We start from the raw sequence: 24,382 nt of genomic DNA, 5'->3' as shown, positions 1-24,382 counted from the left end.
CCTCATTTATACAAAAATGTGAGCCAAGTGTGGTGGCACATGCCTTTAATCCCAGCACTCAGGAAGCAGAGGCAGGGGATCACTGTGAGTTCGAGGCCAGCCTCATCTACAAAGTGAGTCCAGAACAGCCAGGGTGACACAGAGAAACCCTGTCTCAGAAAAAAAAAAATCATAAAATGTGAGAAAAGGGACTCCAAGCAAAGACTTCAGTGCCCACCACTGAATATCTATCTATATATGCTGGAAACTCGGCGGAATAGCGCACGGAACCATTCTTAAAGACCACAAACTCACACAAGAAAATTAAACACGGACCAGCAAGATGGCTCATCAGGTTAAGGCACTTCCTGCCAAGCCTGACAACCAGAGGGCCGTTCCTCGGAACAACATGGTGGAAGGAGAGAACCAACTCCTGAAAGTTTTCCTCTTACCTCCACGTGTATGCTGTGGGGTGAGTATAAGCAAACACTCACATGAATAAACTACATTAAAAAAATTTAACCAGGTCACCACTTTCTGTCTCAAGGTCACAGCTTATGTGACAGAGAAGATGGCACCAATGTGGCAGATAAAGATCACTCCCTCTCTCCCACCTACCAAAGTGTCTATGTCTGTAGTTAACACTTAGAGAGTCACGTCAGAGAGTGCCAGTTATCTGAGCTGCCCAATTTCTCAAGTTCAAGCACAACTGGAATTTCTAATATGCGCCCTATCTCCCCGACATATCTCTGACAGATGAGCAGCTTCTTGGCTGCAGCTTGCTGGGGCTGGACAAACAGACAACCTCTGCTAACAAACCTTCTCATTTCTGCCCCTCTGCCATGGAAATGCCTGTATCCCTACTGCACCACTGAGAACCAGGGAAGACGGTTCAGACTGACCATCCTCCACACATTAGAAGCCCACCTCAGACCCCTCGGGCCAATCAATCATACCTCTTTATGCTAAACCTTCCCAGGCACCTTTTCCTTCACTAGGGTGTGTGCAGTACTAAGTATTTATCCAAATGTAAAGCTCAAGCCGGTAGGTCTATAATCCATATAAAACTTAGGAGGCTGAGGCAGAAGCATCACAAGTTCAAGGTCTGCATGAGCTACACAGTGACTTCAAGACCAGCCAGGAACCCTAGGGAGACTCTGCCAAATACACAAACAAACAAACAAAAGACAATCCAACAACCATCCATCCCCAAACCAAAACAGTTGAAAGCCTGGTTCGTCATCCTGGCTGCCAACTAGCTCCTTTTATGAAACAATCTTTCCATCAATTAAAAAAAAAAATCTCTCAGAGATACAAGTGAGGCCAAAAATCAAAAGTTGGGGCTTGAGCCGAAGTCCAAACTAAAAGCTACAACTCCCTCTAGTCACTTGGACATCTATGAAACCAGTTCCATGGTGCCCTCTGAGAGAGATCCTGCAGCATCCGTGGGGACAATCAGGACGCCGTAATGGCCTCTCACCACTAACCCAATCCTCCTCTGACTCCCAGGCCATTCGCCTTCCCCCTCCCTGCCCCTCTAAGACCCCTGTGGCCCTCGTGGACGCTTCATGCAGCTCCTGGAAGTCCCAACACAGGCCCTTTGCAGTTAAGTTAAACGACTTCTAGAGACAGATAAGAAGCCAGCCTTGCACCAGAAGCCCACTACAACTTCCCCCATCCCCCACCCAGTGTCTGGGAATCTGGATGAGAGACCCAGCGCCCCACAAGGCCCAGATGAGTTGCTGAATGCTCTACCGAAGGACAAAGCTCTGAGGTGGGCATGATGCTCAGGGCACTGAGAGAGGTATATTATGAACTATCATTAGTCTTTCCCCCTTGAGTGTGTGTAGTAGTATACGCATGTCTGTGCACATGTATGTAGGGGTACACACACTAACATGTGTGTATGAGGAAGCCAGGCGAGGTTATCAGATGTCGCCTTCTATTATTCTTCGGCTCATTCTCTTGAAACCCTGTGTTCTGGCTAGGCAGGCACACCAGAGCTCCTGGGATCCGGATTCACCTGTCTCCACCTGCAGCATTTGGGTTATGGACATGCATGGCCACATTCAGATTTTATGTAAATTCCGGGAAGTTAAACTCAGGTCTTCCTGCTTGTACAGTAAATCTTCACTTTTGAGAAAGGAAATGGAGGCTATGATAGGTCAAATCACTCAACTTAGCTGCCAAACTGGCTACCAAAGGCACAGAAATGAACCCTCAGGCAGCCTGACTGACCGTCCACAAAATGGAATCTACACTGTGAGCCCAGGCCAAGGCTGGGACCTGGCCACACCCAGGCTTGCCCAGTGCCTGGCACACTGATCTCTTATGGTCTAGGCTCAGGGAAGTAATTGTCATGATTGACATCTATAAGGGCCTAGATGCTTCATCTTCACCCAGCATATGCATTCCCTTATCCCATTGTGTGTGTGTGTGTGTGTGTGTGTGTGTGTGTGTGTGTGTGTGTGTGTGAGAGAGAGAGAGGGGGGGGGTTAACAATACTTTTGTATTTTGGTTGTTTGGTTCTTTTTGTTTGTTTGTGTTTTATTTTTTGGGTTTTGCTTTTTCTTTCTGGTTTTTTGAGACAGGGTTTCTCTGTCTAGCCCCTGGCTATCCTGGAACTTGCTCTGTAGACTAGGCTGGCCTCAAACTCATGGAAGACTACCTGCCTCTGCCTCCTGAGTGCGGGGACTGAAGGTGTGCTATCTGGGGGGTGATCCTGTGACCATCACTACGTCATTTCTCAGGAGCTATTCACCTCGTCTTTGGAGGCTTCTCCATTTCTTAGTCTAGTGGCCTGGCTGGCCAGAGAGCCCAAGGACCCTCCTGTCTCTTTCTTCATGGCACTGGAATTTAAGCAAAAGCCACATCAGTTGGCTTTTTACATGGGTGCTGGGATCAAACGCAAGTCCTTATGCCCACAGGTAAATGCTCTATTAGCCAAGTGATCCCCTGTACCATTTCCATTTGCTTTGTTTTTTGAGAAAGGGTCTGTCTTAGCTGGAATTTCTATTGCTGCAATAAAAGGACATGACCAAAAGCAAGTGGGGCGGTGGGTTACTTAGCTATATTTCCACGTTGTAATCAATCATTGAAGGAAGTCAAGACAGGAACTCAAACTGGGAAAGCAAAACAAAACAAAACAGGGTTGCTACTTACTGGCTTGCTCCACCTGCTTTTTTACAGAATCCAGGACCCAGGGATATAGAACCCAGGTTTATAGAACCCAGGGATAGCAGCACCCATGGTGGGCTGCCCCCACCCGACATCAATCACTAATTAAGAAAATGCCCTACAAGCTTGCCTACAACCTATCTTATGGAGGAGGCATGTTCTTAATTGAGGTTCCCTCCTCTCAGAAGACGTTAGTTTGTTTCAGGCTGACATTGAACTATCGAGCACAGGGTCTCATGCAGCCAAGGCCTACCTCCAACTCCTGGTCCTCTTGTCGCTACCTCCCAGGTTCTGGGATGACAGGCATGTGGGCTCCGCCATGCTTGGCTAAGAAACACTATTCTGGCTATGTCGTGGGCTAAACCTACATTTGCTGGCTGGGCTGAGAGCCTAACCTTCATTTACAATGCTGTCTCTGTGAGAAAACTCTTTCAGCTTCTAAACACCCTCTATAAAAATAAACTTCAGTCCTAAATGGAGGTCTCAATTAGCAGATCCCTTCATTAGGGTGCCGTTTACCTTCGCATAGCTAATCAGCCCCTACAAACACTGAGGGGGCCCTTGCCTGGACGTGTTGTCACCCCAGGAAGGATGCCTGAATTTCAAAGGAATGTGTGAATTGAACACCCTGCATGCTTTTTTCCCCAGGGTTTTTTGTTTTGTTTTGTTTTGTTTTTTTCTTAGAGACTTGGGGCAAGTTAGTAGTTTGCTGGGAGGCTTAAGATCTTACCTAAATGAATTGTGATTACTCCGGTTAATGACTGCACAGCTCCCTGAGACAGCGCGGGTTTGTTCAGAGTGACACATGGGGAGTGTATGCTACAGTGAGATCTTAAAGGCCTTGCCTCCAATGTAACTGTTGTGTCAGGAAGGCTCTGAATAGAGAGAGGAAGTGAGGGGAGGGGAAAGGAGAAGGGGAGGAAGGGAGGGGGAGATGGCAAGAGGGAGAGAGCGAGAGAGCGAGCAAGAGAGCTCTGTCCTGCTCCTTGATGGTAAGAATTCCTTCTCCACCATCCCTGCTCAGGACCTGGGCTCAGCTCATCAAACCCCAGAGACACAAAATTATGCTTCATTTTTTGTTTTGTTTCTGAATCAAGGTCACGTGTAGTCCAGGCTAGCCTAGGACTTGCTATGTAGCCAAGGATGACCCTGAACTTCTAACTCTCCTGTCTCCATCTCCCCAGTGATGGGATTACAGGTGTGTACCACCATGCCTAGTTTGTATGGCGCTGGGAACTGAACCCAGGGGTTCCTACATTCTAGGGTGAGCACTCTACCAACCAAGCCTGGTTCCAGAGGCTGAGCGCCAGTGGGGATGGTGTGGAAAAAAATATACAGTGCTTCCTTTTGGGCCTGAAAGAGGCACATGCATACACACACACACACACACACACACACACACACACACAGAGAGAGAGAGAGAGAGAGAGAGAGAGAGAGAGAGAGAGAGAGAGAGAGAGAGTCATCATGTCCAGCTCCCTACTTTCTCACTTCTAAAAGCTCAGCTTCCCAATTCATTTTTTAAAGATTTATTTATTTATTTATTATGTATACAGCAGTTTGCCTGCATGTACACCTGCAGGCCAGAAGAGGGCACCAGATCTCATTATAGGTGGCTGTGAGCCACCATGGTTGCTGAGAATTGAACTCAGTGCCCTTAATCTCTGAGCCATCTCTCTAGGCCCTCAGCTCCCCAATTCTAACACACATCTTGGTACTGATCTTTCAGAATGATCCTGCTGGACTCAAACATCCACCATGAGCCGGGCAGCGGTGGCGCACACCTTTAATCCCAGCACTCTGGAGGCAGAGGCAGAAAGATCGCTGTGAGTTCAAGGCCAGCCTGGTCTACAAAGTTAGTCCAGGACAGCCAAGACAGAGAGACCCTGTCTCGGAAAAAAGAAAGTCGTCGTCGTCGTCGTCGTCGTCGTCGTCATCATCATCATCATCATCATCATCATCATCCACCATGATAAACCTTTGCTCTGAACCCAGGGTCACTCTTAGCATATCTCATATAGAACTGAAACACCAGCTAGTTTGGCCTCTAAAACTTTCCTAAATTGATTCCAGTCTACATATTCACTCTAATCTTGCCCAAGTCTTTAGTTCAAACTGTGTATCAAATGCAGCCTATCTATGCTGTATACTGGGCTCAGTGTTAACTGCAGATCTTTATAGATCTCTGTGGGAAGTACCCAGGAATTATATAACAGATTTCCCAAGAAGTGTTTCACAAGACCACAAGATACTGTGGAAGATTCTTTGGGAAAAATTTTTTTTGCCAGGGCTCAGTATGTAAGAGCACTTGGTACTCTTTCAGAGGATCCAAGTTCAGCTCTCCAGCACCCACATAGCAGCACACAGCTCCCCATCAGTTCCAGGGAATCTGATGCCCTCTTCTGGCCTCCATGGGTACTGCATGCATGTGGTGCACATACACACATGCAAGCAAACACTCCTACACATAAAGTAAATGGTTCTCTTAAAAATGTTTGTAAGCCATGTGGTGGTGGTACACCTTTAATCCCAGCATTCTGGAGACAGAAGGAGGTGGATCTCAGAGGGCGCTAAGGCCAGAGTAGTCTACAAAGCGAGTTCCAGGACTGCCAGGGTTAGACAGAGAAACCCTGTTTGGTGGGGGGAGTCTGTGATCTATTTATATAGTTCTGAAGTTTTCTCATGTTGGAATTCTTCCATGGAGAATAAAACCTGATCATTGCCCATGTATTAAAGGCTTTGAGAGTCCAATAACAAAAAACTATTTAGCATTATCCCAGTAGTTCCAAACATCATCTGAGTGATCGCTTTCCACTTCCTCCTTGCCAGTTCCAGCTACCAACGTTTCCTCCCTTGCCAAAAGCATGAGCTCCTCACTAGCCTCTCTTCCTACCCCTGTTTGCCCTCTAGAATCCGTCCCCATTCAGCAGAGCAAGGGATTTTAATTTCATTTGTTTATTTATGTATTATTACTAATGTGGTTTGAATGAGAATGCCCTCCATTAGCTAACATCTTTGAACACTAGGTGGCCACCTGAGGCGCTGTTAGGAGAAGCCTGGCTTCGCTGCAGGAAGCATGCCACTGAGTGTGGGCATAGCTTCACCCTCTCTGCTCTCTATCTGTGGTTGAAGATGTGATCTCTCAGCTTCCTGCTCAAGTGGCCGGCTGCCACACCCTGTCATTATGGATGCTCCCTCTAGCACCATAAACCCAAATAAACTCCTACAGGTTGTCTTGGTTATAGTATTTTATTGCAAAAATGAGGTGAGGAGGGATGACAGAGAAAAGTAGCTAATAACTAATATTCTCTCTCTCTCTCTCTCTCTCTCTCTCTCTCTCTCTCTCTCTCTCTCTCTCTCACTGTGTGTGTGTGTGTGTGTGTGTGTGTGTGTGTGTGTGTGTGTGTGTGCATCTGTGTGTGTTACTTAAGTGGGGGTACATAAACCCCAGCGTGCAGAAGTTAGAGGATGGTTTTGCCGAGCCAGCTCCTTCTCCTTTTACATGGGGTCCAGAGACTAAATTCAAACCGTCAGGCCTGTGCAGAATTTTCACCTGCTGAACCGTCTCCCCAGCCTAAGAGATTCTTTTAAATCAAAAGTCAGATCATGTGGCTCCATCCTTAGATGCCTCACCAGCTTCCCCGTGCTCCCAGGATAACGGCCTTGGCAAGCATTCCTTCACTTCACCCGGTCCACAGGCGCTCCATGATCCTCTTACCGTTTCAGCTCCACATCACCTCTTCCTCTTCCTCCTACTCTCACTGCCTTCCTTTACTCTTCTAGGATTTTCCTTTAAAGTCTCCACTACATCACACTTGTCCATACCACAGGTACTTTGCATATCTGCCTGGAGGGTTCCGCCACCTTCCCTACCTCATTCATCACTACTTCTGTTCAGTCCATTTTCATCTCAAGGAGACAGTGCTTGACCACCCAGACTGGAGGAAACCCCAGCTCCACCCCTTCCCATAACCTTGTTACAGTTGTAGGTCTACTGACTCCCCTTAGTGCCCACCACGTATGCGTCCTCACTAGCCTTTTGAGAACGGATAATGCTGGTCAATTTTTATTCATTAGTCGGGACCCATATAAATACTTAAAAACAACAAACAAGCAAGCAAACAACCACCTACAAAACTGCTTTGCCAGCTACGACAGCTGGGAAACTGATGGGAAAAGTCTAGCAGCTCACATGGTATTCCCAGCAGAGATACGTAGAGGAACTGGGTGGCAGGAGAGGAGCCTACACTCTGTAGAGGGGAGATGGGCCAACCAGGCACAGCATCCATTGTTCCCTGTCTCCTGACTAGACACAGGGTGAGCCTCACTCTCTTGCCACCAGGTCTTCCCCTGCCGTGATGGAGCCATAGGGTATCTCAAACTGTGAGCCCAAATGAACTTCTTCCTTTCTTAAGTTGCTTTGGTCAGTATTTTGTCATAACCACAAGAAAGCTAATCACTACAGTGCCATCCATGCGTGTTCCTTCTGGCACTGCGCTGATGGCACGTGTGAGACGGACGTCTCTTCTTCTTACTAATGTGCTTCTTGGCGACAAGGGAGGTCAGCATCTCCATGCATACTTGTGCACTGACCCAAACCTTCCCTGCCTGGTGCACATGCTTGGCTGGTCACGGCCCTAAGGTTAAACCCACCATGTGAGGAGGTGGGGATGGTAGCTCAGCTGGTAGAGTGCTTGCCGTGCACGCACAAGGCACTTGGGAGACGGAGGCACGAGAAGCAGAAGGTAAAAGTCACGTGTGCCCACACAGGGCATTCTAGGACAACCTGGCCTAGGTGAGGCTTTGCCTGCACACTACCCTATGAGGGTCTTCTTCCCCCTCCCCGTGTGTGAACCACCCTGGTGGCCATGCCTGTAGAACATCCCCATTTCTACAACCTACAGGCTTTTTTTTTTAAACTCACTCTGATTAGCTGCTGTCCCCAATCCTTTTTCTATTTAAGACACACAAGAGCCTAGGGTTAAGAGGGTCAGTTCTCTTGTGACCCTTTTGTGTTGGGCTTTCCTTTGCTGGATCAAAGTCCAAGCTTGTGACTGTGGCTTTTTTTTTCCTTATCTGAAAAAAGGGAGACAAACTCATGCCAGACGCTTCTCCCAGAGTGTTTTAACCAAGAGGAGCCTTGTCAAGCCTCCACCATCCCGCCTCCTGCAGGTCCCCTTCAGCCCAAAGAGGCCTGTTCTTTGTTCCACAAAGCAAACAGCCAGTTCCGCCTTCCAGGGCAGACAAGGTGAAAACACACACACACACACACACAGAGGGGCCTCTTGCCAAAGGCATGCTTTCCTGTTAGACTGTTGTCACCAGTGCCCTGTGTTTCAATTACCATGTGTAAGAGGCACCCATAGGACAAAACCCGATGATCCTCTGCACATGCTGCCAGACACCTTTATGTTTGCATATGTATCTGTGTGTGAATAAATGCATGTGTGTACACACATGTGAACAGGTGTATGTCCATATGGAGGCCAGAAGTTAAGCTCAGTGTTGTTTCTCAGGCATCATCCACCTTAAAAAATAAAAATAAAAAATAAAAAAGACAGGCTCTCTTACTGGCCTGAAGTAGGAGGCTGACTGGCCAGGGAGTCCCAGGGCCCCACCTGTCCCCACCTACCTGATTGATGCTGGGATTACATGCTTTTGCTGGGAGGGGCGTTCAGGACTGACATCTGACCTATCTCCCCAGCCCTTGCCAACCACCTGGGATGTATCATCCTGCTTTTTATCCTCAGGGAAGCTCTGTTAGATTCCTTATCAGCAAAGTGGCAATCCTAAGTGATCTGCTTTGAATCAGATAGCCCCCAGGATCCAAGCTGAGCCTGTCCTGGCCCAGATCACAGCCTTCTTATCCACTGGGACTCAACAAATACAATGTGACACTAAATTCCATGCCAACTACACAGGACCACTGACCTCTTTCTCGAAGGCTGTTAACAATTCTTTTCTGTAACAGACTTGGGCTAAAGCATGGTGTCCTGTCCCCCTAAACGGCAGGCCAAGCACAGCTCTCAATCTCAGCTGAAACTGTAAGGATTTCTTTGGAAAGAGTCACAGTTTGGTTTCAAGTCTTGACAAAGAGGAAAAGAGAAGGCTATTCGGGTTTTGTTTTTATTGAACGTGCATGCTGCATTTTGAGCGCATCCAGTTGCTCTCTCTCGGACAGCTTTCTTCCTGGGCTCTTGCTGTGTTTATCTTATCGCTGCTCCCCAGAGCTCATGAGGCTGCACTCTGAAGTCCTCCCTGGTTATCAGCACTGCTTTAATAAGCAGGGTTTATCTGCCCCCACTAAGACATTCCTGGACTTTGGGGGGGGGGAGGAAACGCCTTCATTCTCCTCATCAATTAGTCCTTTAATGTGCTTTCAAAAAGTTAATGCTTTAATATGAAAATGGATGCTTCACAATTCTCCCACCTCCATATGGCATGCAAGGTTACAATGGATCTAGGACAATCAGTGTCTCAGTTAGGGTTTTTATTGCTGTGATGAAACACCATGACTGAAAGCAAGTTGGGGAGGAGAAGAAAGGTTCATTTGGTAGTCCGTTGTTGAAGACAAGACAGGACAGGAATTCAAACAGGGCAAGATCCCGGAGGCTGGAGCTGATGCAGAGGCTAAGGAGGAGTGCTGCTTACTGGCCTGCTCATCATGGCTTGCTCAGCCTGCTTTCTAGAGAAGCCAGGACCACCACAGCCCAGGGATGGAACAACCACTATAGGCTGGGCCATTTTCTCTGTGTAGCTCTGCCTGTCCTAGAACTCAGAGATCAGCCTGCCTCTGCCACTCAAGTGCCGGGATTAAAGACATGTGACACCACCACCTGCCATGCCCTACAGACAGATCATATGGAGGCATTTCCTCAGTTTCTCACAGTTGAGGTTGCCTCCTTTCGGATAACTGTAGCTTGTGTCAAGCTGACACAAAACTATCCAGCAGAGGCAGTGCTACCTCACTGCAGGCCATCTTCCTCCATCCTGTGACTGTATGCTGGTCATTACCAAATCCTAGCAAACACCTCCCAGGGCGAGCAGACTGGTGCAGAGCTTTCTCAGGTTTTAGTCTGTTTCATGCTGTTATTTTTGTGGGACAGGGACTTGAACTCGGGGCCTCACACATGCTAGGTAAGCAAACAACAGCCCTAAATCGCCATTTCCTGGAATTCCTCTGAATTTTGCACTCCTCCCTCAGTGGTTCACAAAACCTGAGAAGAGGAGGGTGGCTGAGCTATTGTATGTTCCCAGACAGAGTTCTGGGGTGACGCTTCCCTTCTTCCGCCCTTCCTTTCCTTCTCCTGGGGTGTTCCCTGGGTCAAACAGGCAAAGGAAGGCTGACTTTTCTTGAGAGTCATCACATGTGTAAAAACCAGAAGTTCAGGTTTTACAAGGGGTTGGGCTGTAAGGAAACAAGCCAGAGAAATTCAAGCCAGAGGGGACACCTTTCCCAAAGGAGAGGTCAAAGCACCCTGGAGGGCGGAGGTGTGGCAGTGGGTTGGTTCTCAGTCACTGCATCTCACAACCCCTGTGGAAGCTGGTGATGACACCAACACTAATCAACCCTCATCAGAAGGCCTGTGGCAAGTTGGCAGGGAAGGGGAGAAACCATCTCAGTGCTGACAGCTGATCTGGGAGTCACACTGCACGAGCAGGAAAACCTTCCTACAGAAACTACTAGAAACATTCCTGGCTTAAGGACCCACAAGGCCCCCCCTAACCAGCATGCGGTTGGTTCTCCACCCTCCAGGGCCTCTCTGGAAGGAAATGAAAACTATGGAAGGAAGACTTGCCCTCCAGCAGTGCTGAGAAGCAACGGCAGCTGTTGCCATGCAAAGAATGGGTGCTAAGTCTCTAAAGCAGCATCCAGGGAAGGCTGCCGCACGCAGAGGAGAGGCGCTACCTTCTGGCTTTACATTTCGCACTTTATAGGAAGCACATGGAGCTATTCTGAGGGGTGGCAAACACGCCAGGCTCTGAGCTCATGCCTAGACAACTCAAGTTTCCAGGGAACACCCTTGGCCAAGATCCGTGGGACGGGATGCCAGCTGAACACTGTGCACCATCGCACGTGGCCGGAGTTCAGGAGTGAGGAGGGGTGCGTGGGCCAGTTATAATAGAATGGAAAATGCAAGACACCCGCTTGCCGTTAGTCTACGATGAAGAAACAGAACCACCTAACCTAAAAGAGAAAGAACAGAAAGTTCATAGGAGTAGGTCTTTTCCCCAAATAAAATCTGCCCCTCTTCATGCCTTCGAATGTCCTGTTCCTATTTTAATGGCTTAATGACACAGGAGTGGTATAATATACTAAGGGACTCACAGTGGGAGGGGAGGCTGACTCCAGGAACAGAGCTGGCAAGGAGCAAGCAAAGGTGGCAGCAGAGGTGGGGAATTTAAGAGAAGCATAGCAGGGCCTAGAGACCAGAAGAGGGGAGAAAGATTTCCACACCTCTGTGTGTTCACTATGAAAATGGCTTCTCAGGTCCCCATTCTGCCTTTCCACTGCCTCCACTGCCCTCACACACTATCCAGTTACAAAGACTCATTGGATGGCTATGCCTTCCAAACAGCATGTCTCTAGATGAGCCTGTAAAAGTGTAACTTGGAAATGGAAAGAGCACAGACATGTGGGGGCTCTGGAACCTCCGCCTTTGCTTCAGAAAGTTGTTTTTTCAAAGTGCCATTCAGTGTTTGCACATAGCTCTAAGGGATGCCAGTCACCCCAGGTTCCCCATGGCTGCAGGCTGCAACAGTGGCCTGTGATTCTGTCCCCTACCCAGACTCAGGGGAGAGAAATCTAGGTCTCCTTTAGCTTCTTAGCCCCAGTACTTGGACAGGGCATATGCATATAGTTGCGGCTCAGTAAATACCAGCCATCTGCTGGGGGCCCCTGGGAATTTACCACGCACACCATAAGCAGAGCCCATGGAACAGAGAGTAGAGTTTAAAGTCATGGCACCTCATTAAATCCACTAAATGGTACCTCGGAGAAGTCTAAAACCTGACAGCATGTTTGTTTATGCACACAAATGCTCGTGCCAGAGAGTGGGGCTTAAGGATTCCCTCAAACTTGTGTAAGACTATGGTCCTCATACTGCGTTTAATCCCTGAAAATAAAAGAAAGACAAAGATGGTTCTGTGGGTAAAGGCACTTGTCACCAAGGCTGATGACCTGAGTTTGATTCCTGGGACCCACATAGGAAAGGAAGATACCAACTTTTTTGTTTGTTGTTGTTTGTTTTGTTTTGTTTTCTGAGACGGGGTTTCTCTGTGTAGCCTTGGCTGTCCTGGATCAGGCTGACCTCGAACTCACAGAGCTCCACCTGCCTCTGCCTCCCAAATGCTGGGATTACCAGACACAAGATACCAACTCTTACAAATTAATTTGCATTCTGATTTCCACATGTGTGCTGTGGCATGTGTACACACATATATACATATACACAACTAAACACTAAACAAAAGCTCTTAACATAATTAAAAATAGTTAAAAGGAAACAGCAAGTGTCTCTTAGCTTGTTTAGTTTAACAGAGATTTTTAGAATCCACATTCCACTCTCTGGGATGTTTTGAATCTTGGTGTACCATTTCATATTTGGTCTGTCTCTGCCTGCCTCAGGTCATCCGCAGTCTGCTTTCTATATCTTTCTGCCATGAAAAACAGGACAGGACCTGATGTCCAGTCACATATCACTAGAAAGTTCCTTCCACATCTGTCCATTACCCTGTCTCCTTCCCTAGAGACTCTGTCAGAGGGGAGGGAGCACAGTTTGACAGTTCTCAATAGGTTTTGCTGACTTTATGGGCCATCTGTTCTTTGGATCTTACTTGAATTATTTATATTTTAAAAGAAGGAATAATATGATAGAATGTTATCACTGCTAATATCACCCTACACTCGAAATTGTGAACTTATCACTAAACACATTAGACTGAGGCCCAGGGAGATGGCCTGGTCAGCAGAGCACAAGCATGAGGACCTGAGTTCAAATCCCAAACACCCACATGGAAAGTCAGGAGTGATGGGGTCACCTCTGCAATCCCAGGGCTATGGAGACAGAGACAGAAGGATCCTAGCCAGCCAGCCAGTCTAGTCTGCACAGAAAGCTCCATGTTCAATGAGAGACCCTGCCTCACAAAATAATGTGGAGGGGCTGGAGAGATGGCTCAGCAGTTGAAAGCAGTCCTCTAGAGGAGCACACCATTTAGGTCTCTCACAACCATCTTTAGCTGCAGTTCCAGCAAATCCTACTCTTTCTAGACTCGGCGAGCACCTACACGTGGTAGACATAAACTCACACAGGCACACACTTTAAAATCCTATTTTTAATAAAATAAAATGGATAGAGATTGAAGAGGACACTTGACGTCATCCTCTGGCCTCCTCATGCGCATGTTTTCTGTGCCCTCCCCACACATTACTTTTGATCTCATATATTAACACCCCCCCCCACCTTGCTAATGATCTCAAGTCTGACTTCAGTCACATTCGGAGCTGTAGACTAATTCCTGTGCAGGCAGGACATCACCCGAGACTTCTCCAGGAAGTGGCTGTACACAGACAGAGGTGTCCAGCTCTCTGGAACAACAATTTGCTCTCCTATGGTGACATGTGCGCCCCAAGCACATGCCGATGAGGCAGGAGACACCAGTGTCTTTCTGCACTCCCTGTATTCACAGGGACCTACACCCTCAGACCAGAAGGAGAACTGGGTGTACTCCTCAACCTTACATGTCAAGCAAAGCTTTTGTTTCTTAGAGTAAACGGTTTGAGTTTGGCTTTTGTTTTGGTTGTTTTTCTATAAACAAGAGAAGAGTGATTTCTGTTTCACTGTGGCTGCCAGGAGCTTCAGCGATAATTTTTAGTTACCTCCAGAATCTTTGGACTAATGACTGTGGTATATTTTGTCCCTGCTAGACTAGGAAATGAGTCTATTAAAATTTGTTTTCCAAGATCTTCCATAATTATACATATTTTTATTACAACACAGGGGGTTTTATGTGAGGAGCTTCAGATTCATCCTATTAAAAACTATCAGTGTATTAAACAAAGTCATAAAACCTAATCCTAATAATGGAAACTGGCATTCGTTGGTCTTACACTGCACTGTCTGATAGGGCTGTGGAGCCATTCTGAACTGTCTGTGACACCTGCAGGGAGCCATCAGGTCAGAGAGGACCTCTTCTCTTCACTCACGCTTTTCTGAGGCCATGAGGCAGGTCAGATCCTCCCACCTTCCCCCTCCCCCCTCCCCCCCCCCCCCCCCCCCCCGCCCGGGCAGAGAGAGGATGCTCTGCTTACCGCAAGTCTCCAGGCCCACCTTTACCCTTCTAAGGAACTCAAGGGTTATTATGGCCTGTACCCTCTAAATTAGTCCCCATTAAGGGAGGAATCCAAACACTGGGAGCCTGTCATGAGGTGAGAGGAATTAGTGAGCAGACAATGGGAAGCCCAGAGGGGGAGACCTGGTCCCACCAGTGCTACCCAAATCTGACTGGGAACAGACAATTTCATGGCACTTTTGTTGGCATCTTTTCATGGCAGGCTTCATTCAGACAGAGTAGGCATCTCCCTACACCATGTCATTCCTTTTAGCCAATTTGATGTTTCTATATTAAAAAACAAACAAACAAACTTGAGGCTAGATACTTGTTTTTTGTTTTGTTTTGTTTTTCAAGACAGGGTTTCTCTGTGTAGCCTTAGCTGTCCTGAACTTGCTTTCTAGACCAGGCTGGCCTCGAACTCACAGCAATCCACCTGCCTCTGCCTCCCAAGTGCTAGGATTAAAGGCGTGCGCCACCTCGGCCCAGCTTTAGGTTGGACACTTTTTAAAGTAGAGATTTCTCAACCTGTGGTTCACAACTCCTTTGGGAGTCAAAGCATCCGTTCATACAGATCACCTAAGACCACCAGAAAACACAAATATTTACATTGCAATTAATAACAATATCAAAATCAGTTATGAAGTAGCAACAAAAATAATTTTATCGTGGGGGGGGGGGGTCACCACAACATGAGGAACTGTACTAGAGGGTCACAGCATTAGGAAGGTTGAGAACCTCTGTACTAGAGGGTCACAGCATTAGGAAGGTTGAGGACCTCTGTTTTAAAGGAAAAGGCTGCTTAGCTCACAGTTGTCCTGTCAGCATCCAAGGATGCCTTGCCAGCACTGGCTTCTGATGAGGCCTCACTGAAGACGGGATCATGTGGAAGAATTATATGCAAGTGAGATGGAAAGCCACAGAGACTTGGGAGGGACCTGGCTCTTCTTTAGGATCATCCCACTGGGGCTGGCCAAACTCTGAAGCTCCATGCCAGACCTCTCTGACTCCAGGTGCCCATACTTAGTGTCCTCTCAAACCAACACAGACTCAAAATGGTAGACACTGTCACCCTACTGCTCCATCCGTAGCCAAAGGTCACACCTGTGGCATCACAGGAACTTCAGCTAAAAGACAACAATGGTGAGAAATGAAACAGGAAAGAGCAGACAGATACACTAGAGAGACAAAAGCAATTAGACTTCTGATAAGAACAACTCATTCCTTGCTGACGAGTCCAAGTCCTTGTTTTTTTTGTTTTGTTTTTGTTGGTTTTTTTTTTTTTAAATACAGGTCTCTCTCTATTGCCCTAGCTGTCCTGGAACTCCCTGTATAGACTAGGCTGACCTCAAATTCACAGCTATCCTCCTGCCTCTGCCTTCTGAATACTGGGATTAATGGTGTGCACCACCGTGCCAGGCTGTCTTGTCTGTTTTATGCAAGCTGGCTCTCACCTGTAGTTATTAGTTGGCTTGTTCTTCCTTCTGGTCTACAGAATCCTGCCCAGCCTCCTGGACTGCTGTCATTCTCACGGTTATTCAGAGAAACTAAGTCAGTGGACCCCAAAATTGTCTTATCTGTTCCTGACAGATAACCTAACATAAAATAAGGCCAATTTTTTTGGCTGAATCTATCAGCAGAGCCTTGGGACCGCTGAAGGATCCCAGGCTGGACTCAGAGCAGCGGGAAGATGGCTGATCCCACGAGGTCACCACCTCAGTTGTCTGACTCAGCCAGGGCTCTGGTTCCGATACTCCCTACGGCTTCCAGCCCCTGACTCAGCTGCTCGTGAATTCCTGAATTCCTAGCCCTCCTGGCTCTGACCTAGTTTGCAAACTTCCTTTGGCAGAGCTTCAATTTTCTTTTTTCTTCTCCAGAAGGCAAGCTGAGACTATAAGGGATGTGCAAATAAACTGGGAAGCAGCTCACAGGTGGCTAACCTCTTAACTATCCTCTTGCCACGCTTCCTGGCTGAAGGGCATGGGGACATTTTACATGTTCATCTAAAAAGGTCCTTTAACTATACTGGGAGAGAGAGACAAAGCATATTACCAAAATATGAACTTTTTTTTTCTACCTTAGGTGCTCATGCATTGAGCAGTTTATTTTCGATAAGCCTGCTCTTTTTGTAATTCTCTTCTCACTGTTTTGTTTTTGTTCTTAATAAAACACTATAAGACAGAAAAACTGTCTACAATTACAAGTTGAGTAAGAAAAGTCTTACCAGCAGATATGACACTTCATATATCTCCACCAATTTCTTTTATCATGAACTAAAACTGGATTTATAAGCCATAAAAGGGGTACAGCCCCACTTTCTATATGGAGAACTGTAGTTGGGAACAGTGAAAGCTCATCTGTCCACACAGTAGCAGCTCCGCTTCATGGAGAAAAAAAAAAAAACAACAAAAAACCCCAACTTATTTGTATCGCCAAAGTAGACCTGCAGTTACTGTTTTTCAAATACCTTAATCTAACATTGTTTTCAAGAGCTCAGGAAAAGTTTAACCAACATAAACTAAATGCTGAAAAGTAAAACAAATCTCAACAAATGTTTTTTTAAAAATTGAAACCATCTGTTCCACAGTCAAAATATAACCAGACTACAAATAGTAAAATATGCCCAGACATTTAGAAATTGTTTCTGTAGTTGCTCAAGGTTATATACTCATGTATAAAGACTTGGACCTAAGAGTCCCAGATGAAAGAAGGCATGTGATACATCTTTCTGGGTCTGGGTGACCTGATTCAATATAAAGTTCATTACTTCATTTTTCTTCTTTACTTTTTTTTTTTTTTTGAGATGGGGTTTTTCTGTGTAGCCTTAGCTGCCCTGGACTCACTTTGTAGACCTGTCCTCTGTCTCCCGAGTGCTGGGATTAAAGGCATGTGCCACCATGCCAGACATGACTTTATTTTTCTTTGCAGCTTAATAGTATTCCATAGCATGTAGATACCATGTTGAAGGGCACTTAGGCTGTTTCTGTTTCTTGGCTATTGTGACTAGAGCAGCAATGAATACAGCTAAGCAAGTACCTATGGAGTAGGATGTGGAGGTCTCTGTGCTAACACCAAGGAGTAGTATAGTGGGGTCATATCTAGGCTTATTTTTAGCTGTTGTAGAATTCTCCACACTGATTTCCAGAGCATCTGTTCCAGTCTGCACTGACATCAACAATGAATGAGGCTTCCTCTTTCCCCACATCCTCCCCAGCATTAGTTGCCAGTTGTTTTTGTGCCCATTCTAACTGGAGTATGATGAAATCTCAAAGGAGTTTTAATTTGCCTCTCCATAATTTCTCAGGATGTTGAACACCTTTTGAGATACTTCTTCACCATTTTTACTTATTCTTTTGAGAACTCTTGAAATAATCCAAGGGTCAAACAAGAGATGCTTCTTGGAAAAGCATTTAAATACACCTTTCTGAGTAAAAACTAAAATGTATAGTACTAAATGTTACTAGCAAAGAGGAAATGTTTGAATTTAATAGTCTAATCAGCCTAAAAGGGGAGATACAAACCCAAAGCAATAAAATAAAAAAAATTAATGAAGGTTCATGCAGAAACCAGTGAAACTGAAAAACAACTGGGGGAGATCAATGAAAGAAAACAATAATGCTTTAAAATATCAATGGGAGGAGATAAAGAGGCAGCTGAGCTGTTGCGAGAGCTGGGTGCTCTTGCAGAGAACCTGAGCTCGGCTCCCAGCACCCACATCAGACAGCTTCCAACTGCCTTAACCCTGGCTGCAGGGGCTCTGATGTCCCCCAGCCTCTGTGTGCATATAAACATATACATATATGTAAATAAAAATAAGGGCTGGAGAGACGGCTCAGCAGTTAAGAGCACTTACTGCTCTTTTAGAGCCGACGCTGGTTCAATTCTCAGCACCTTGATGGTAGCTAACTACCATCTGTAACTCCAGTTCCAGGGGACTGGATGCCCTATTCTCACCCCCTTGGGCTCCTGGGTGTAGGCAATACACACATACTCATTCAGAATCACACAATACATTTACACAAAATAAATTTTTTAAATAATAATAAATACGTTTCTTAATATATAAAAATATCAGATCAAATGATGAAAGAAGATAGAAGTCAAAGGAGAACTTAACACATGAAAAAGTAGTCCATGGTGGATGGCTGGAAGAATCGAGAGGGTAGACAGGCTAATAATTCTTTCTGTGCTGGCATGGAGATGTGGTACAATTTCCATAAAGATCTTAGTAATACTCCTATAGCTACACACTACATCTTTCTAGAACTTATGAGACAAGACAAAGTAATGACAATTTTGAGGAAAATAAAATAGAGGGACTTCACCTACCAGAATGAAGATAAGTAATTAAGACTATGGTATTCCCAAGTGAGTAAACAGAACAGAGAACCCAAAAACAAACCTACACAAACATGCCCTCCAGCTCATTGGGGCAAATGTTCTAGAGCATTCAGAATCAGAAGAATAAATAGATTTTCAGTAAATAGTGCCAGAGGACTTAGAATTCCATAAGCAAAGTCCATGAACCTTTATCTTATATAAAATTCAACTCACAATGAACCACAACTTTTCATTTAATTCTTATGTGTATGTGTGCATGGTGCATGTAATGTCGTGTCAACACAGGTAGCTGCAGAGGCCAGAGGGCATCCGATCTCCTGGAGCTGGAGTTGCGGGCAGTGGTGAGCAGATGTGGGTAACAAGTGCTATTAAGTACTTCCAGGTGAGCCTTCTCTCCAGCCCCCTCAGGCAGGATTCATCTTAAGAAGAAAACCTTTGGGGTATAGGTAGGCAGAGAGTTCTTAAGTGACACCAACATCACAATCTAAAAAGACAAATTACTAAGTTAGACTCTACACGACTTAGCTCTTCAAAAGACACTTAAGCCAGGGGAAAAGATAAAGCACAAACTATTGGGTGGAAAAAAATTTTTGCAAGCCAAGGGCAGGATCTGGTCTACCTAATTTCTTTGATGTCTTTCCAGCAGTTTCTCCTCAGACTCCTACCCAAAGGAGTAGACATAGTCACAAGGCACTGGACCAAAGCCCTTTTCTCCATAATGGGCTTTGGAGTGCTTAATGCCATACATAGAGAGCCCTGGAGACAAGGAGCATAAAGGTCACCTGTCTTAGGTGGCAACAGTTCATTTGTCCTCTTCTAGGTCCTCACATTTGGCGCTTTCCTTTAAAAGCCATTATCCAATAGCAGTGCATTTCCAGTATCTTAACAGAGCCACCCCTGCCTGTCAACGCTCTCTGGCATTTCTGAAGCAGAAGTCCCATCCAGCAGGCCATGAGCTCACGCCTTATTTCCCATCTTTGCTGTCTCCTTGTTCCTTTTGGCTCTCTAGATATTTGGCTCCAACCCCAAGCTTTTACTTGCCTATGCTAGCGGCTTTGGACCAGCTATGACACCTCCCAACCCCTCTGTACCACTTCTCCCTCCTTCCTCCAGCTACCTCATCACCCCTACAAGAGCAACTTGTTTCCCTTCCTCCAACTCTCTTCATGTCCCGTTTTCACGCATGTGTGTATCCCTGTGTCTATATATGTGGAGGTGCACATGCATGTGCACCTGAGGAAGTGGATGTCGAGAATTTTCCTGGATAGATATGCACCTTACCCAGTAAACCAGGTGGGTTTTTTTGTTTTTGTTTTTGTTTTTGTTTTTTGGAGACAGGGTCTGTCTGTGTAGCCTTGGCTGTCCTGGACTCGAACTCGCAGCGATCCGCCTGCCTCTGCCTCCCAAGTGTTGGGATTAAAGGCGTGCACCACCACGCCCGGCTCCCAGGTCTCTCACTTTAAACACAGAGCACGCCGATGCCAGCTTGCTGCTCTGGGAACTCCCTGCATCCTCCCTTCAAGGCTGGAGTTAGATGCGGACTTTCACTGTCACCCAGAATCTACATGGGTCCTGGGGATCTGTACACTGGGCCGAGTGCTATGTGGCAGCCCCCCAGGCACCTTCCACTTCTTTCTGATGCTGTTTCCGCCACCGAGGGCTGTTTGGCTGCAGCCATCTCCCCTCCAGCTCCATCTTTCTCCTCCACATCCCCCTCTCTCAGCTTGTTTTACCCCCTACCTTCCACTGCAGCCTCTCACTTTGGGCTGACGGCATTCTGCCAAAGCACAGTTGTGTTTATGGAGTATGTACACGCTAGCTAGAGGAAAGTGTAAGTTGGCATACTAGAAAAAGCAACAGAATGCATGTTTGGAGGCTCTCACAGGGCACCACTGCTCCTATTTCTGAGATAAGTAAGTGTAAGTAACCCCAACGGGCTACTTCAGGTGACTTCATTATAAGGTAAGGTCCTTTAGCTGGCCTGGCTTTCCACATCACACCACAGGCAGAGATAGAACTGCAGCTGAAGGTATTTCAGAGAAAGAGGTGGGCAATGTCTATCGTGAAGGGGCCACTTGTGACTAACGTTGCTTCTAGAAGCATTAGCGCTGTGTGGACATTACCCGAAGAAGGGTTATCATCTTGAACTCCAGCAAACATTCAGAACTACTCAAAAAATAAAGGATTCAGTGCACAGGGAATGTGGCTCAGTCGACAGAGTGCTTGCCACACGTTCCCCTAGAACCCGCACAGGCACCTGGCAAATCAGGCAGGCTGCCCTTATGTGGTGGTTTGGATAGGAATGGCCCCCATAGACTCTTGCGTTTGAATGCATGGCCCATAGGGACTGGCACTATTAGGGGATGTGGCCGTGTTACAGTAGGTGTGGCCTTGTTGGAGAAGAGTGTCCCTGTGGAGGAGGGCTATGAGGCCTCCTGTGCTCAAGCTATGCCCAGCGTGGCAAATAGTCTCCTTGTGCTTCAAGATGTAGAACTCTCAGCTCCTTCTCCAGCATCATGTCTGCCTGCTTGCCGCCATGTCTCCTGCCATGATGATAATAGACCAAAGCTCTGAAATGGTAAGCAAGCCCCAATTATATGATTTCATGGTGTCTCTTCACAGCAGTAGAAATCCTAACTAAAACACTGTAATTCTAGCTTCAGAAAGCAAGAGACAGGGCATCCCGGGAACAAGCTGTCTAGTGAGATTAGCTCTGAGTTTGATTGAGATACCCTGTTTCAACAAATAAGATAGAATAATGACAGAGGATGACTTCAGACATGAGCCTTAGGCGTTCACATGCATGTGCACCCATACCCGCATCTGCACCCATATACTACATACACCATACACATGTGTGTCCTGGGTTCGGCATAAATCAGATATGGTGGTGTATGTCTATGATCACAGCACATGGGAAGTAAAGGCAGGAAAATCAGAAGTTCAAGGTTATACTCGGCTACATGGTGAGTGTGAAGCCAGAGAGAGAGAGAGACAGAGAGAGAGAGAGAGAGAGAGACCAAGAAAGACACAGAGAGAGACAGAGAGACAGAGACAGACAGACACAGAGATACAGAGAGAGAGAGAGAGAGAGAGAGAGAGAGAGAGAGAGAGAGAGAGAGAGAGACAGACAGACAGACAGACAGACAGACAGACAGAGAGACTGAGGTGGAAGGAAGAGAGAAAAGGAAATGAAATGGAAAGAGAGATGTATTTAGAAGTAAAAGAGTCATAGGGACAAATAAACCTTGTCCCCTGAAGGTACCAGTCCCAACTGCTATTATCCTGCCCTTCATATCGGGTGTCTTTATCACTGTGCCTCTGTCCAAGTGTCTTGGGCAACAACTTCATTGAGTTAGGCTCTGAGCTTCTATGGCATCTCTGGATATCAGACACACTGAAGAAAGCATCCTGACTGCTGGATGCAAACAGGACCGGGCAGATATATAAAAATGTCCGCATAGATTCAGATAGCATTAACAGGAAGTTCTTTCTGGGCCAGTGTGATGTTGGTAAACACCAGGCCAGACTCTCAGAGTTTTACCAGTGTTTGTCAAGGTCATTACCGGTGGCCACAGTGGGCAGTAAATTATTAACTCCAATTCTCCACTGAGCCAGGCTCAGCCACCAAGCTCCCTACCTGCCTGCTCTGGTTTCTGTCTGATCCAGGAGGTACACGGTCCACAGTGACTAAGACAGATACCGGAAACAGCAGTGAAGATGGCCCTCTGGGACACCAGATGACACTATAGGAAGAAGAGAGCAGAGGATGGGGCAGGAACTCGAAAGCTCTGGGGTCTTCGGACTCAAGTATCAAAGAGGCATGGGACTCTCTCACCCAAGGTCATGGCCTTAGAGAACTGGAAGAAAGAGGCCTAGACCAGGTAGGACTCCCTGAAGACTGGAGAGCAAGAGAAGGCTTAATGCATACAATTCCTTTAAAATCAGGCATGTGCTAGACTCAAGTTTAGGGTCATCTTTATAAACCTACCTGCCTCAGAAGATTTCTCTATGTGGGCTTTACTAGATCCACCCACTGCCAGTCTTCCAGAACCTTGGTTCTTGTTACAAAGAATGGACTCAACTCAGCACCTCTTGGCCTTCCTGCACCGTCATCTCACCAGGAGTGGCCACTCAAGCAGATGTCCACAGGTTCTTGGACAATTTGGGATGGGAAAGACCAGAGTTTAATGTCCTCCCAAATCCCATCTGCCCAGATGTGCTCAGACCCTCTTCAGTGCTACCTTTGCTGAATCTTGCCATTTGTTTGTTTGACTTCTTTATACTGAGTTCTGCAGAGAGAGAGTCTTTGAAGCACATCCAGGCCTTTTCCTCCCACTAAGTGTAAATGGACTCAAAGTTTCCCTAAGTCCTGACACAGCCAGGATTCCTTCCCTCTAGACCACACACTTGAGAAGCATGTACAGAAATTTACCAAATAAAACAAAAGAAAGGGAAATGTTCAAAGGCAAAAATATGTGTGTTTGGCCCTGTTCTGCACAGCATCTGTATCCCCAAGGAAAAGGCCCATCCACAGCACTGGAATTTCCTGAGGAAAGGAACACTCCCCTGCCACTCCCACTCCTACTCACTGGCTGACTGAACAGCCCAATTTTATTTGCTGCTCTAGAAGCTTCTACAGTCTTCCTGAGAAACTGAGGCAGGACAAAAAGACAGAGAAAATTTGGTGAACTTAAGTAGGGAATGGAGCCCTGGTTGAAACAAGCTTTGAAGATGGTCACACACAAAAAAAAACAAACAAACAAAACAAAACAAAACAAAAAAAAAACCAACCAAACAAAAAACCTTTACTTAATTTATTTTTTTTCTTTTATGTCCATTGGTGTTTTGCCTGTGTGTATGTCTAATGAGGGTGTCAGGTTCATGAAACAGACGTCACAGGCATTTGTGAGCTGCATGTGGGTGCTGGGTATAGAACCTGGATCCTCTGGAAGAACAGCTAATGCTCTTAACCAGTGAGCCATCTCTCCAGCCCGCAAAAAAAAAAAAAAAAAACCATTTATGAGGAAAGAGTATACATAAAACCCTTGTGTAACTTCTGAGCTCTCGTTTCACTTCATCAGATTGTAATTCCATCTCCAACTCAACCCATCTACAGAGCTACCTCATTGATCTCAATTATCAAAAGTAGAAGAGCACAGGTCCCAGGGACAGACTGACTACTATCATTTTGCTAAGCAGCTGCTGGACAAATCTCACCCCCTAAACTCCTATATCAATCACCAGAGATGGGTGCATATCTCTCCCTCTCTCTCTCTCTCCCTCTCCCTCTCCCTCTCCCCCTCCCCCTCCCCCTCCCCCTCCCTCTCCCTCTCCCTCTCCCTCTCCTTGCAGACTTTAACAGCAAAGTTTCTCTGCACCGTGGACAGAGGTTGTGCAGAAACTTAACAACTGGTCAAAGTACAAAGAAGAAGTATTTGGGGGATGCTCGGCCACAATGACATCACACCCTTCCAAGGCTCAGGAACCACTGTGGAAGACAGGCTGGAAAGACTGCAAGAGGCAGAGGTTGGTGAGGAGGACCAAAACAAAA

At 46.4% G+C, this 24,382-nt stretch overlaps 1 protein-coding gene across 3 annotated transcripts in view; it reads right to left on the bottom strand.

The window, feature by feature from the left end:
- Positions 1 to 24,382, bottom strand: part of CGNL1 (cingulin like 1) — a 157,689-nt gene that overhangs the window by 46,986 nt on the left and 86,321 nt on the right. The window lies entirely within an intron of this gene.

Source organism: Acomys minous (assembly GCF_964271855.1).
Source record: "Acomys minous genome assembly, chromosome: 13".
Lineage (NCBI taxonomy): Eukaryota > Metazoa > Chordata > Mammalia > Rodentia > Muridae > Acomys > Acomys minous.
This window is presented reverse-complemented; position numbering and strand designations above follow the sequence as displayed.